Genomic DNA, 12,596 nt, shown 5'->3' on the forward strand with positions numbered 1-12,596 from the left:
GCGCCCGCGCGCCCCGCCGCCCTCCCCAACACCTCCTCGCCCGGACGCCCGGGTCCCTCTGCTGCCCACGGGCTGGAGTCTCTACCCTGCCCCCAGCCCCCGCCCCCACCCCAGCCCCCACAGCTCAGGGCCAAGGTCTCCAGAAAGCGGGCGGCGGGAGCGGCGGGGCCTTGGGTGCCCCGTCTTGTCTGTGCGGCGGCGGCAGCAGTCCGGTGAGGGGCGCCGGCGCGCCGGAATCCCCGGCGCGGGGCGAGCGGCGGGCTGGGGACCATGTGCAGCGCGGGCTAGGGGGGCCCTGGTGCACTGGGGGGCGCTGGTGCAGCGCGGGGCCGAAGGCCGGTGCGGCGGGGTCCAGCGGTGGGCGCGGCGCCGGAGGCCTCGGATCCACCGGCTCGGGCCGGGGCGGTTTGGGGCGCAGGTAGCCGTGCAGCGCGGAGCAGAGCTGGGCGCGGGCGGCCGGGCTGGCGTCGTGCGCGAAGGCCGCCAAGCGGAGCAGGCACTCGCGGAAGCCGGACAGGTAGCAGCTGGCGAGCGCCTCGGCGTCCTGGCCTGGGGACCGGGGAACCCCTGGAGCCGCGGCGGCGGGCAGGGCAGGGGCCCAGCGGGGGTGAGGCAAGGGTCGGGGCGCAGGGGTACAGAGGCCGGACAGGCGCACAGACGGAGCCAGAAAGCCAGATGGACGGACAGAGGGAGAAGATGAGAGACACAGAGACAGACACGCGCGGGTGTTAGTAACCTCGCCTCGCAGCACAGCCTGCCACTCCCCAAGCCCACCGTCCACCGCAGGGCCCGCCCCGTCTCCCCGGCCCGGGCCTCCGGGGGTTCCCCCCCACCCTCCGACGCCGCCCCACCCCCGCGCTGTACCCGGGGGCTCCACCCGGCTGCGCTCCCTCAAGTAGCCCACGGCGAACTCCAGGATCTCCGCCTTCTCCAGCTTCGGGTTCCGGAGGTTCTACAGGCGGGAGGGGAGGGCGCAGAGACAAGACAGGGGTGGGGAGAGAGGGGGGAAGTGGCAGGGGGAAGAAGGGGGGCGGGGGCTGGGGGGTGCCCCCGGAACGCGCGGCCGAGCGCGGCGTGGAGACGGCCGAGAGTGGCCCTGGCCTGCCTGCCCTGAGACGAAACCGGCCCGCCCGAGGGTGCGCTAGGACGGGGGCCTGGAAACGGCCACCCAGGGAGTGAAACCCGCCGGCCAAGCCGACGCTGGCTGATCTGGGGGGTGGGGGCGGGGGCGTGGAGGAGGCCGCGGGGACAGTCGGAGACCCAGAGGGTGAAACGGACCGGCCCTGGGAGCGACATTCGCAGAGCCGGACGTGACACTCACGGGCCCGAGGGGCAGCGGAGACCTCGTTCTAAGAGCGAGAAGCGGGCTGGGATGGGATTCCCAGGGCGGGGCTCGGGTGGCCAAGGCGCCAGCAGCCCCCACCCGCACCGCCGGGGCAAGCCCTGGGCCCCGGGAGCAGGGCGCGGGGGCCGGCGCAGAGACTGACCTGGTCCCGGGTCCGCTCCAGCAGCAGCAGCCTCAGTTCTTCCAGGCTGCGGTTGATGCGGTCCCGGCGCCGCTTCTCCACCAGCGGCTTCAGCATCTGCGAGAGCCGGAGAGGGAGCGCGGGCAGACAGGGCCGGGACTCAGCGCGGCCCGCGGACGCCCGGCCCCCGCGCCAGGGGAACCCCGCTTCCGTCCGCCCCTTCCCCCGGACCCGGGCTAGTCTGGAACCGGGCCCGGTGTACCCCTCTCCGCGCGCCCTGCCCACGCGCCTCGATCCGTGTGCCTAGCTCTCGCCCCCTCTCTCTCCTTCTGTCTCGCCCCCCTCCTCCTTTCCCTCCACCTCTCGGTCTCTGTGGAGAACTTTGAGGACTCTCTTTGCACCCGTAGGCACATGGGCCGCCCGGTGTCAGGCTCAGAACTGGCAGCGTCCAGCGTGGCCGGGCTTCCCTCTCCCGCTCGGAGCCCGCTAGGCCGTCACCCTTCCCCACAGGCTTCCCCTAACACCTTGCACCCGACCTCGGGCCCCCTCTCTGCAAGCCGGTGCGACCAGGCCCAGCGCACAGCCAGAGCGGAGCAATCGCCCAGCCACCCCTGCCCGCCTCCCCACTCTCCTCCCTGGGCTCCTTCCCTCTCTTGCTTATTTTGCTCAAACTTCCGCCCCATTCCCACACCCTCCAGGCCCAAGGTGCCCACCCCAGCAACTAGCACACAAGCCTCTCAGACCTCTGGTGCCACTGCCCATGCTGGGTCCTGCTCAGCCCCTCTTCCATCTTCAAACTTTGCAACCTCCTCTCCAGCTCCTGGCCTCGCCCCCGCTGCGCTTCGCCCTTCCCAACCCTGCATCCGCCGCCCCCAGCCCCCTGACCCACGGTGTCAGGGCCCTGGTGCCCTGGCCGGACCAATGACCTCTGCTCCTGGCCCTCCCGCTTCTCACCTTGGGGCTGTCCCTATTCTCAGCTCGATCCCGGGTGACCATCGCTCCTCCGGACCCTGGTGTGGACCGGGTCTCTGCTCACCGTGAGCCTTATATCCCACTGCCCCGGGGTAGGAGGGATAGGACGCAGCCCCGCCCCTTGGGCACCCGGACCCCGCCCAGCTAGGACCCCGGCACGAGGCTCCCGGAAAGGCGAGGAGTGAAAGGGGGAGGGGAAGGAAAGGAATTGACCCTGGGAGTGTGGGAAGCGAGAGGCGAATGGGGGCCGTCTGCTTTAATAGGACCATAAGGCTGTATAATGGGGTGGGAGCAGCTGACACGGGGAGGCTCCCCCGGGGAGAGGGAGTTGAAGTGATTGGGGACAGAACAGACACAGAGATGAGATGCAACTTTTGCCCTAAAATCACAGCCCGCAGTGCCCAACGGTGACATAAGCTCCCCGCAAGCCCGCAGGCCCAAGCCGGCAAGCCTACACCTTCCTCCAAATACACCTCTTACCGGGACAGTGTGCCTGATGGGTACCCCTGATTCGAGTAGGGCTCTGCCTGGAGGGGCCTGGGGTGCGGTCCTACCCAAGTCCTTTATGCTCAGCCGCCTACATCTATCTGGGTGCACACGACCTTTGCTGGCCTAGGCCTGGACCCCCTCATGCAGCAAAGTAGCTGTTCAAGATTTTGAAGTAGGGGCTCCGGGGAGGGGTGGGGAGCAAGGGGAGCGCCTCCCACCCAGCAGATTTGGTACAAAGTAATTAGAGGCGGCTCCGGAGTGTGGCAGGTGAGCCCCGTGTACAGGTGTGCCCGTGTTGTGGAGGGCCCCGTGACTGTAGGGGACAGACAGCGGGCACTTGTCCTACAGGAACAAGAAAGGGACACGCAAAAGGGGTTACTGCCCCCCTTAAACTGAGAGCATGACTCTCTGCAGAATGATATCCTCAGGACAAATGCCACACGGGTGGCGAGGGTAGGGGCAGACAGGGTCGCACACTGGGGTGGGAGACAGCCATGGAGTCAGAGACCAGAGGGGCTTCCTCCAAGCCCTTCCAGCGCCCCCTCCCCACTCCGGCCACTCGGCCCTGGCTTGCTAAAGCCCCAGCCCAGCGCAGGCGCGGGGAGGTTGGGGGGGGGGGCAGACCTTGAGGAAGGGGCTTCCATTTGGGATCAGGGCCCCCAGCACATCCCACCTCCCCCCTACCGCAGCCAAATGGGAACGCAGATGTGTGGCCCCGACAGCCCCCGCCGCCCCCCTCCTTGGGAACCTGCGCTCGGGCTGAGTTTTTCTCACCTGCACGCGAGGCTTGGGGCCCGGGGCTGTTCGCACCCGGGTGTGGGGCCGCCCCTGGCCATATGGGGTGGCTTTATGGCCCGGTGGCCGGATCCGGCGCTCCACCCACGTCAGCCATCCGGGGCCGTTCCTTGCCCGAGCCCCTGGTCTGCGCCTTCAGCGTGGTCACTTCCGACTCAACCTCCTCAGAGTTCAGGGAGTACTGTCAAAGACCTCCCATCACTTGCATTGGTGGTTCAGTGGTAGAATTCTCGCCTGCCACGCGGGAGGCCCGGGTTCGATTCCCGGCCAATGCACTGCCTGACTTTTTTCCTTTATCTTTTCTCTTCCTCTTATCTCCAAAGAGGAGAGTCTAAATTTAATGACTTTCCGAGAAGCACCTTTGTTCAAACATTCCCAGTACAACCCTTTGGCTCAATGCCGGAGTTTAGTTCCAAACCCTAGGTCTAGGCCGTGATTCTGCACGGCTGATTGGCAGACAGACCCTCCCAGCCAGGGGGTCCTACAGCCTCCTCGCCCCTCCCTCTGTCCCCGGCCCCGCACCTCTCCAGGGCGTGACCCTGAGAAAGGACGCGGCGCTCGGATCCCCGCCCCGGGGGTCCCCGGAGCCCTCCACAGGGAAGGGGGAGCTCGCCCTGCCCCACACTCTCCACCCCTGCTGCTTTTTCCACGGTTCTTCCTTTCTGGTTTTCCAAGCGCGCTTCATTTTCCCGAGTCCGCGGGTCTCGGCCGTTCCCGTCCGGCCTCCCCCCGCGTCTCTCGCGTCCCCCCCGCGACCTCCCCTGTCGCCCCCATCCCTGACTCGGGGTATCCCCGCGCTCTCGGGTCGCTGAGCTCGCTCGTCCCGGCTCCGTCTCCTGGTCTCTCCAGGGCTCTCTGCGCTCCCACGCTCCTGCAGCCCATGGGAAGCTCGCTCTCTCACACCTCCCGGCCCCCGACACCTCTGCGCCCCGCCCCTTCCCGCCGCTTTGATCCCGCACGCGTCGCCCCTGCAGGCGGGCGGGCGGGCGCACGGCCACCTGCCGCGGCCTCCGTGGGCGGGAGCGGACGGCGCGCCGGCCGCCCTCCGCGCGCTCTCCGCCGGCCCCCGTAGCCGGCCTCTGGCCCGCCGAGCCCGCGTCTGGGTCTTTGCCGCAGGTGGCAGCAGCGCCTGGCACCACCATGACAGCGGCCCCCCAGAAGGAAATGGCAAAACAATCCGGGCGTCTTGATGTCTGTGTGAGCAGCTGCTGGCGCACTTGTTCACCCCGCCCATAGGCGCATTTATGGAATATTGCTGGGCATAGAGCGTTCAGAGTGCGTCTGGGCTCCCCCGAGGCTCACATGAGGCTGAGAGAGACAGAAAAAAAAGTGAGAGAAGGCACAAACGGACTTAAGTTCATTTCAGACGGTTGCAAGGCTGTGGGGACAGAACACGGGCACAGGCGCACACACGGGGCCGGGGTACCGACCTGATCGTGATACCCAGAGAAGGCGTTCGTAAGGAGAGGATGTTTGAAAAGGAGCAGCAAGTGCAAGGGCCCTGGGGTAGGGAAGAGCTTTGCTGGTGGGAAGGAGAGAGGCCAGCGACCCTGTGGTGGAGAGTGTGCAGAGGTCTCGTGGGAGCCCAGCACCCTTGGATGCGCTGAGGACCTGGGGTTGTAGTCTATGTGCAATGCCAGCCAGAGGGAGGATTCTCACCCAGAAAGTTTGTCTTCTCTGAGTTGTGTTTTTCAACATCACTTTAGCTGCCCCTTGGAGAAGGGAAGCACAGGGTTCCTTTGAGGAGCTGGAGCCGCCTTCTAGGAGGGATTTGTGGAATGTCGTTGGGCATCCGGCAGGCAGTGTGCCTGGGCTTCGTAGGAAGTGGTGGCGCTGGAGAGAAAGTAGGAGCGGGTGACCGGCAGGCCCTTTGCCCAAGTAACTGGACGGTGGTGCCAGTTCCCGAGACGGGAAACACTGCCAGCTGTGTATGTGAGAGTGCATGTGTTTGTGAGAGTGTGTGTGTATGTGTGTGCCTGTGTGTGAGTGCATGTGTGTATGCATGTGAGTGTGAGTGCATGTGTATGTGAGTGTGTGTACATGAGTGTGTGAGTGCGTGTAAGAGTGTATGTATGTATGTGTGAGTGCTTGTGTATGTATGTGAGTGCATGTGTGTGTATATGTGCGTGTGTGTGTGAGTGTGTGTGCCTGTGTGTGAGTGCATGTGCATGTGTATGTGTGTGTACATGAGTGTGTGAGTGCGTGTAAGAGTGCATGCATGTATGTGTGTGTGAGTGCTTGTGTATGTATGTGAGTGGTGTGTACGTGAGTGTGTGTATGTGCGTGAGTGCGTGTGTGTGAGAGCGCATGCGTGCGTGTGTGTGGTGGGGAAATCGCCGAGACCCCCTTACACACCCCAGAGGGGGTTTCACGTAGCCTGGGCATGTAAGAGTTTGGGGGGTAAGAGCCCAGGGGTTGGTACTGGGCTGATTGGCAGACAGACAGCTTTTAATGCTATGTGCCTGGGGCCCCTGGGCGAGCAGGTGCCGAGGGAGAGGCTGAGCCGGCCTCCCCAATCGTCAAAGGGTCAGGGGAAGAGGAGGAGTTGGCAAAAGGGTCTCGAATGCCAGGGAGGCAGAGAAAACCAAGATGTTGGATATTCTGGACACCGAGAGGTCTATACCAGAGCCTGAGGGGTGACCGCAGAGTGCGGCGACCATTGTGAACATACGTGCCTTGTGTGTTCCCAAATGGCGAGAGGGGCAGATTTTCTTCTTTTTTTTTTTTTTAACTTTTATTTAATGCATATAAATTTCCAAAGTACAGCTTATGGATTACAATGGCTTTCCCCCCCATAACTTCCCTCCCACCCGCAACCCTCCCCTTTCCCGCTCCCTCTCCCCTTCCATTCACATCAAGATTCATTTTCAATTCTCTTTATATACAGAAGATCAGATTAGTATATATTAAGATTTCAACAGTTTGCACCCACATAGAAACACAAAGTGAAAATACTGTTTGAGTACTAGTTATAGCATTAAATCACAATGTACAGCACATTAAGGATAGAGATCCTATATGAGGAGTAAGTGCACAGTGACTCCTGTTGTTGACTTAACAAATTGACACTCTTGTTTATGGTGTCAGTAATCACCCTAGGCTCTAGTCATGAGTTGCCAAAGCTATGGAAGCCTTTTGAGCTCACCAACTCTTATCATATTTAGACAAGGTCATAGTCAAAGTGGAAGTTCTCTACTCCCTTCAGAGAAAGGTACCTCCTTCTTAGATGACCCGTTCTTTCCACTGGGATCTCACTCACAGAGATCTTTCATTTACGTCTTTTTTTTTTTTTTTTTCTGTCAGAGTGTCTTGGCTTTCCATGCCTGAAATACTCTCATGAGCTTTTCAGCCAGATCCGAATGAGAGGGGCAGATTTTCAGTGTCTTCGCCGCACACAAGACGATGTGAGGGGGACGCCCCTTGGCTGGATTTGATCAGCGAAGATCAAACGCCACATCGTGCCCCCACAAATGTATGCAGTCATTACCCTTAAATCAAAACAAGTTATATTAATGAGAAAAGTAAACAAATAAATACATTTCTTTAAAAGAGCAGTCAGCGGGACCTCAGCAGCTGGGAGGTCAAATCAGGCAAAGGCTGAGAAGCAACCATCAAGTTCAATGTTCCGGAAGTCACAGAGGCCCGGGGAAGAGTCACTTCTGCACTGACCGCTGAGCGGGCCTGAGTCGGGGGGATCCCTGTGAAGGCAGGAACACGGCTCGCTCCAGCTTGGCTGGCTCGGGAGCAACCGCCAGGAGCAGCTGCAGCCGATGAGGGCTGTCAGAAGATACCTGATGCTGATGGGAACCAAGATCAAGGCCAGTGCCAGGCGGAGAAACGGCCCTCCATAGCAGGGAAGCCTCCGTCCCCAGTGCGAGGTGGGGGGTTGGGGCATTGGGTCACCCGGGCTGCAGGAAGGGTGAGGCAGGCTCTCTCGCTCTCCCCGGCTGCTGTCCCTTCTCGGATAACTGGGTCAGCCTCACTGTCGCAGGAGAGAGAGCTGCAGGTGGTTAGAAGAGAAAGAAGGTGTGAAATGTTCATTTTGAAAAGCGGGGGAGCCCACCTTTGCGGCTGGGAGGATGCAGCTTTCTTAGGTTTTTCCAGGCCAGCTGAGAGCGCTCTGAGCTGGGGGACTGAGAATTTCCAGGGCAGAGACCCACTCAGAGCCCCCTGGGGAGGGCGTGGTGGCGTGCACACGCCTGTGTGAAATGTGCAGACGTCGGAGGCTGCTTGAACGGCAGGTGGTGGGGAAGAGGAGGCTCTGAGCTCCCGCTGTCCCTCGGCTACTCCCCCCCCACACCAGGTGCTGGGGTGGCTGAGGGCATTTGGGGTGACTGGGATGGAGCAGGGGAGCTGGAGAGAGAGTTTTCAGTTTCCCAGGATGTGTCTTGGTGGTTTATGGTCACTTTCACTTATTGTTAAGTAAGCCTGGCTTGGGCAGCTGCAGGGCCAGAGGGCACATAGGCCCTAGCAGTGGTAAGAGAGAAGCAAGATTTCAAAGGTAGGTGGCCATCGGCTGTGACAGGCCTTGCAAACAGGTGCAGCCAATCCATACCAATCACTGCTTTTGCACTGACAACGGTGGGCTTTTTAAATGGGTAAGTTGTGTTCTTATTACTGTCACTCGTATCTAATTTTGTACTTTTTCCTCCAAAAGTTCTTCCCCTCGAGTTATATATGCCTCAGCACCCTCCTCCCGCCCAGTCTGAGCAGCCTGGGTGACTTTCTCCAGCTCATGGTTCTGTGTGGATGTCCCCCCCCCCCATCTCTGCGTGTCCACAGCAGGGATCACGCCTCGGCGACCGTGTGGGCATCTGTGGCTGTGGCCTGAGCCTGCAGCTCCTTCCTGGCTGCCTTCGCCAACAGGGGGTCACGTTGGGGCTCTAAGGGAGGGGAGCTCGCTTCCCCCACACTGGAGGCAGGGGGCAGGAAAGGACCTGGGAAGGCACAGCTGGCCGAGTGTCCCAGCTTCCCCTCCCCTGCTGTGACCGCGCCCCCCAGGCCTGGGTTCCGGGGCTCAGCTCCTCCCTCTTCTGTGCTTCAAAGGGAAGTCTGGCTTCCTGGGCACCCCCGACTCCGCACCGGGTCCTGGGTAGGAGGAGTTCCTGCATGGTTGGGTCCTGGGGGCGGGGGTAGGCCCACAAAGCAAACCCTCCTGGTCCTGTCTCCCCAGGGTGCCTTGGGTGTGAAAGCTCAGAAAAGGAGACAGGGCGGCACAGAGCCCCAGAAAACAGGCCTGGAAGCACCTCAGAAGCAGGTCCTGGCAGAGGCCAAAATCCTGACCCCAGCCCCTCCCCAGCCCCCTTCATTGTCCAGCACCAGCCCCAGCTCGGTGCACGCCAAGCTCCGCCCAGTGCGGCCTTGTGGGGCAGGCAGTGCCCAGCTCACAAAACCCATTTGTCGGGCAGTGACAGAGGCTGTGGAAGGCAGAGCAGAGGAGTAGATAAGAGCTGTCAGGTTGCAGGGGTGACGGGGAGGGGCTCACAGGTGAGCTTTAAGAGGTGCAGGGCAGGCTCCAGGCAGGGGAAAGTTCTAGCAAACAGCCTGGCTCAGCCCCAAGTGCAGGCACTGCAGAGGGTGCGAGCAGAGACCAAGGGAGGAGGCAGTTCCTGGAGAACCTTCTAGATCATCGTAAGGACTATGCAGGGCTCATCTCCGAGTGAGGTGAGATGCTCTGAAGGCCCCCCCACCCCTTTTTGTTTCATTCTGTTTTGGGAACTTCTGATTTTTATACAATTTCAAACTTTCAGAAAAGTTACAAGAACAACACCAGGAACTCTCCCAGGTGCATGAACGGCTCACATCAGCTCCACTCGCTTGACCATTTCTCTCCAAGTATTAAAAAGCTGTGAAAGACTTGTTTTCTGAACCATTTGGGAATAACATGGAAATATGGGGCCCTTCCACCCCTAGCTACTCTGGGTATATTTCCTAAGAACAAGGACATCCATAGCCTAATGATGACAATTACCAAAGTCAGGCCCTGAAGATTAAGATCTGGTTTTTTTTAAGCCGATAGTTCCCATTCTCATCTCCTCTGTGTCCCAGTGATGTTCTCCACCTTTTTCCTTTGTCCAAGATCACACACATCCCAAGCGGGCTTCCCTTGAGTCTGACTCAACCTGGCCTTGACAGTTTCAAAGAGCTCCGGAAGTGTTCTGCGGCTCCTCTCTCCCTTTGTCGGCCTGAAGCTTCTCGGTGATTAGATGCGAATCGTTCAGGCCACGGCAGGGACATCAGCTCAAAAGGGCGCTGTGTGCTCCCCGCATCGCACCGGAAGACGCACACCGGTTAGATTTGCCCCGTTTATTCCTCCATGTAAAGTTACTTTCCTTTGTCGGTAGCAGGGATTTTCTGGGCAGAGCCGAGACTCTAGCACTCACACTTTATCAGAAGCTCGCCCACGCGTTTAGAATCCCCTGATAATTTCTACCTCCAGCACTGCCTGTTTATTACTTGGCTACTACAACAGAGCATTCCTATCCCAACTTGATGTATTTGTTTACTGGTATAAAGTGGATTTGCATTTTATTCAATGTAATACCTCCTAGTCATTATTTATTTGAACAGCGAAATTGCCCCAGATTTAGCCACGGGAGCCTCTTTGGCTACGGCCTCTTGCTGCTGTGTGTTTTTGATAAATAGTCAATGTTTTTTGAGCGCTTCTTTGCTTTCTAATGGAATAGTGTTCCAAGATCATCTTGCAATTCCCCACTCCCAGTCCTGGAATCGGTCTTATTTCCAAGGAGCATCAGGGATGAATCCGAGGGCTGTCAGTGTAACCAGCTGCAGGAACGGCATCTCCACGTGCGGAGGCGGCAGGTTTGGGGGAGCAGATGAGGAGTCTGGTTTGCAAGTGCTCGGGTCGGATTGTGATCCACAGTGGCTGTCCGAGTAGAGAGGGCATGCGGGCAGTGGGTGGAAGCACTTGTCACCCAGGGAATACTGCTGCAGCTGGAGATGAACATTTGGGATGCATAGAAGCCGTGAGGCTGGAGAGCACCAGGATGGCGGCAGCGAAGGCAGAAGTTGCAATATTACAGCCCCAGAGGCTGAGGGAGCGGCACTGGAACCCGCCGATGAGGCGCTGGCGGAGTCAAGGGAGGTTCAGAGGGGTGTGCCATCCTAGACATTTCTAGGAGCATTTCTAGGAGCCGAGAGGGGCCTCTGCGCCAGCTGCAACTCAGCCGTGACCAACGCACTTGGCAACGCGACGGTCATTTGGTGACCCTGACCATGGGGAGGGGGAGGTGAGGGCAGGATAATCCGTTTTCTGTGGCTACAACCGAATGCCACAGACTAATGTACAAAGGATAGAAATTTATTGAGCTCACAGTTCTGGAAGCTGCGAAGTCTACGATCAGGCAGCTTGACATCTGCTCATCCTAGGGTGACCTTTCTTGCTGCCTCATAACCTGGCGCAGTGTGTCACTTGCCAAGACAGCCGTGAACTTGGCGGGGGGGGAGGGGTGTCACAGTCAAACCGTAGCCAGTAGCTCGTGTTGTCTCACTTGTTCTAAACTGGGAGAGATGACGGTGTGTCTGGGCTGGTGGGAATATCCCAGTAGACAAGGGAAGCGGGGTGACACCCTGGAGCGTCCCACAGGGTCTGGGAAAGCTAGCAGGTGTGGGGTTGGCCTTGGTCCGGGTAACCGAGGAAAACGTACGAGGATGTGGGAACAGATTCGAGAAAGGAGGCAGGTGGATGGGAAACTCGCTGGAATAGGAAGCAAAGCCGAGCCGAGATGTCAAAGGTGTGCGTGCTCTGCAGGGCGAGCAGTGTGGTTCAGGGAGTGAGAGGCTGACGGGGATTAGGAAAACGTCCTGGGAACGCCCAGCAGCCTAGCAAACCATCTACCTACCTAACCCCGCCACTGAATCGGTTTTTGCAGGTGGGCAGGAGCCCAAAGCTCGCAAGAGGGCGCGCGCAGGTTGCTCCCGGGGGGCTTGGGTCCCCGCGATTTTCCGAATGCCAATGTTGCATCTCCAAGGTAAGCGAGGACTCGAAAACAAACGGTGTCCTCCTCCCGAGTTACCAAAACTACCACCGCTGTGAGCAGGATTCGAACCTGCGCGGGGAGACCCCATTGGATTTCGAGTCCAACGCCTTAACCACTCGGCCATCACAGCCGCGTGCGGCCTGGGCCCTGCGCAAGTATAGCTGCCTATCAACGCGCCCGCCTCCCGCCGGCCCCGCCCCGCGGCCCGCCGGCGCCTGTGCGCGTGCGCGTGCCGACGGCCAGGGCGCCGCGTTTCCGGGTTTCCCTCCGGTCGCCGAGCGGCGGGACGACCCCACCAAAATGAGAGCAAGTCTGGGTCTCGCCTCCCGGGCCTTCGAGGGCGAAGTGAGGCTTTGCTTCCCAACGCGCACGAAAAGTGCACGGGAACGGGAGGCCGGTTGGGCTTGGTAAGAAGAAGAATCGCTGGAAGGGCCGCGTCGAGACGCGATGTGTGCGTGGCAATAAGAAACCACCCTGCGTTGCCCAGGCACCGCTGGGATTCGAACCCAGGATCTCCTGTTTACTAGACAGGCGCTTTAACCAGCTAAGCCACGGCGCCGGCGGGAAGGCGGGGCGGTCTCGCGGCACATCAGCTGTTTGGAGACACCATCAACGAGGCTGCGGGAGAGACCCGGCGCCGCGTGCTTCCACCCCCGGCTCGCCCCTGCCCCTCGGGGTCCGGGCTGGAGGTCAACGTCCCGTCCTGTCTCCATGGGTGCAGGACAGCGGGTGCCCGCAGCACCTAGGCTGACGCTGCCCGAGGGCCTCCCCTACCCCACCCCCTCGGTGTGGTGACCTCAAGGAGCCGGGCCCCTTCCATCTCTCCTTCCCGGGACACCAGCTGAGGCCACGCGCAGGCGAGCGTGGAGTCGGA

General features: G+C 60.4%; 3 non-coding genes across 3 annotated transcripts; 1 reads left to right on the top strand and 2 right to left on the bottom strand.

Moving 5' to 3' along the window:
• The first annotated feature begins 3,926 nt into the window (after positions 1–3,926).
• TRNAG-GCC (transfer RNA glycine (anticodon GCC)) lies at positions 3,927–3,997 on the top strand. The gene has a single exon. It is a non-coding gene; the product is annotated as a tRNA-Gly (tRNA).
• Positions 3,998–11,770: 7,773 nt separating this feature from the next.
• On the bottom strand, positions 11,771–11,852 carry TRNAS-CGA (transfer RNA serine (anticodon CGA)). The gene has a single exon. It is a non-coding gene; the product is annotated as a tRNA-Ser (tRNA).
• Positions 11,853–12,207: 355 nt separating this feature from the next.
• TRNAT-AGU (transfer RNA threonine (anticodon AGU)) lies at positions 12,208–12,281 on the bottom strand. The gene has a single exon. It is a non-coding gene; the product is annotated as a tRNA-Thr (tRNA).
• Between the last annotated feature and the right edge of the window lie 315 nt (positions 12,282–12,596).

This window comes from Lepus europaeus, chromosome 18, assembly GCF_033115175.1.
Source record: "Lepus europaeus isolate LE1 chromosome 18, mLepTim1.pri, whole genome shotgun sequence".
NCBI lineage: Eukaryota > Metazoa > Chordata > Mammalia > Lagomorpha > Leporidae > Lepus > Lepus europaeus.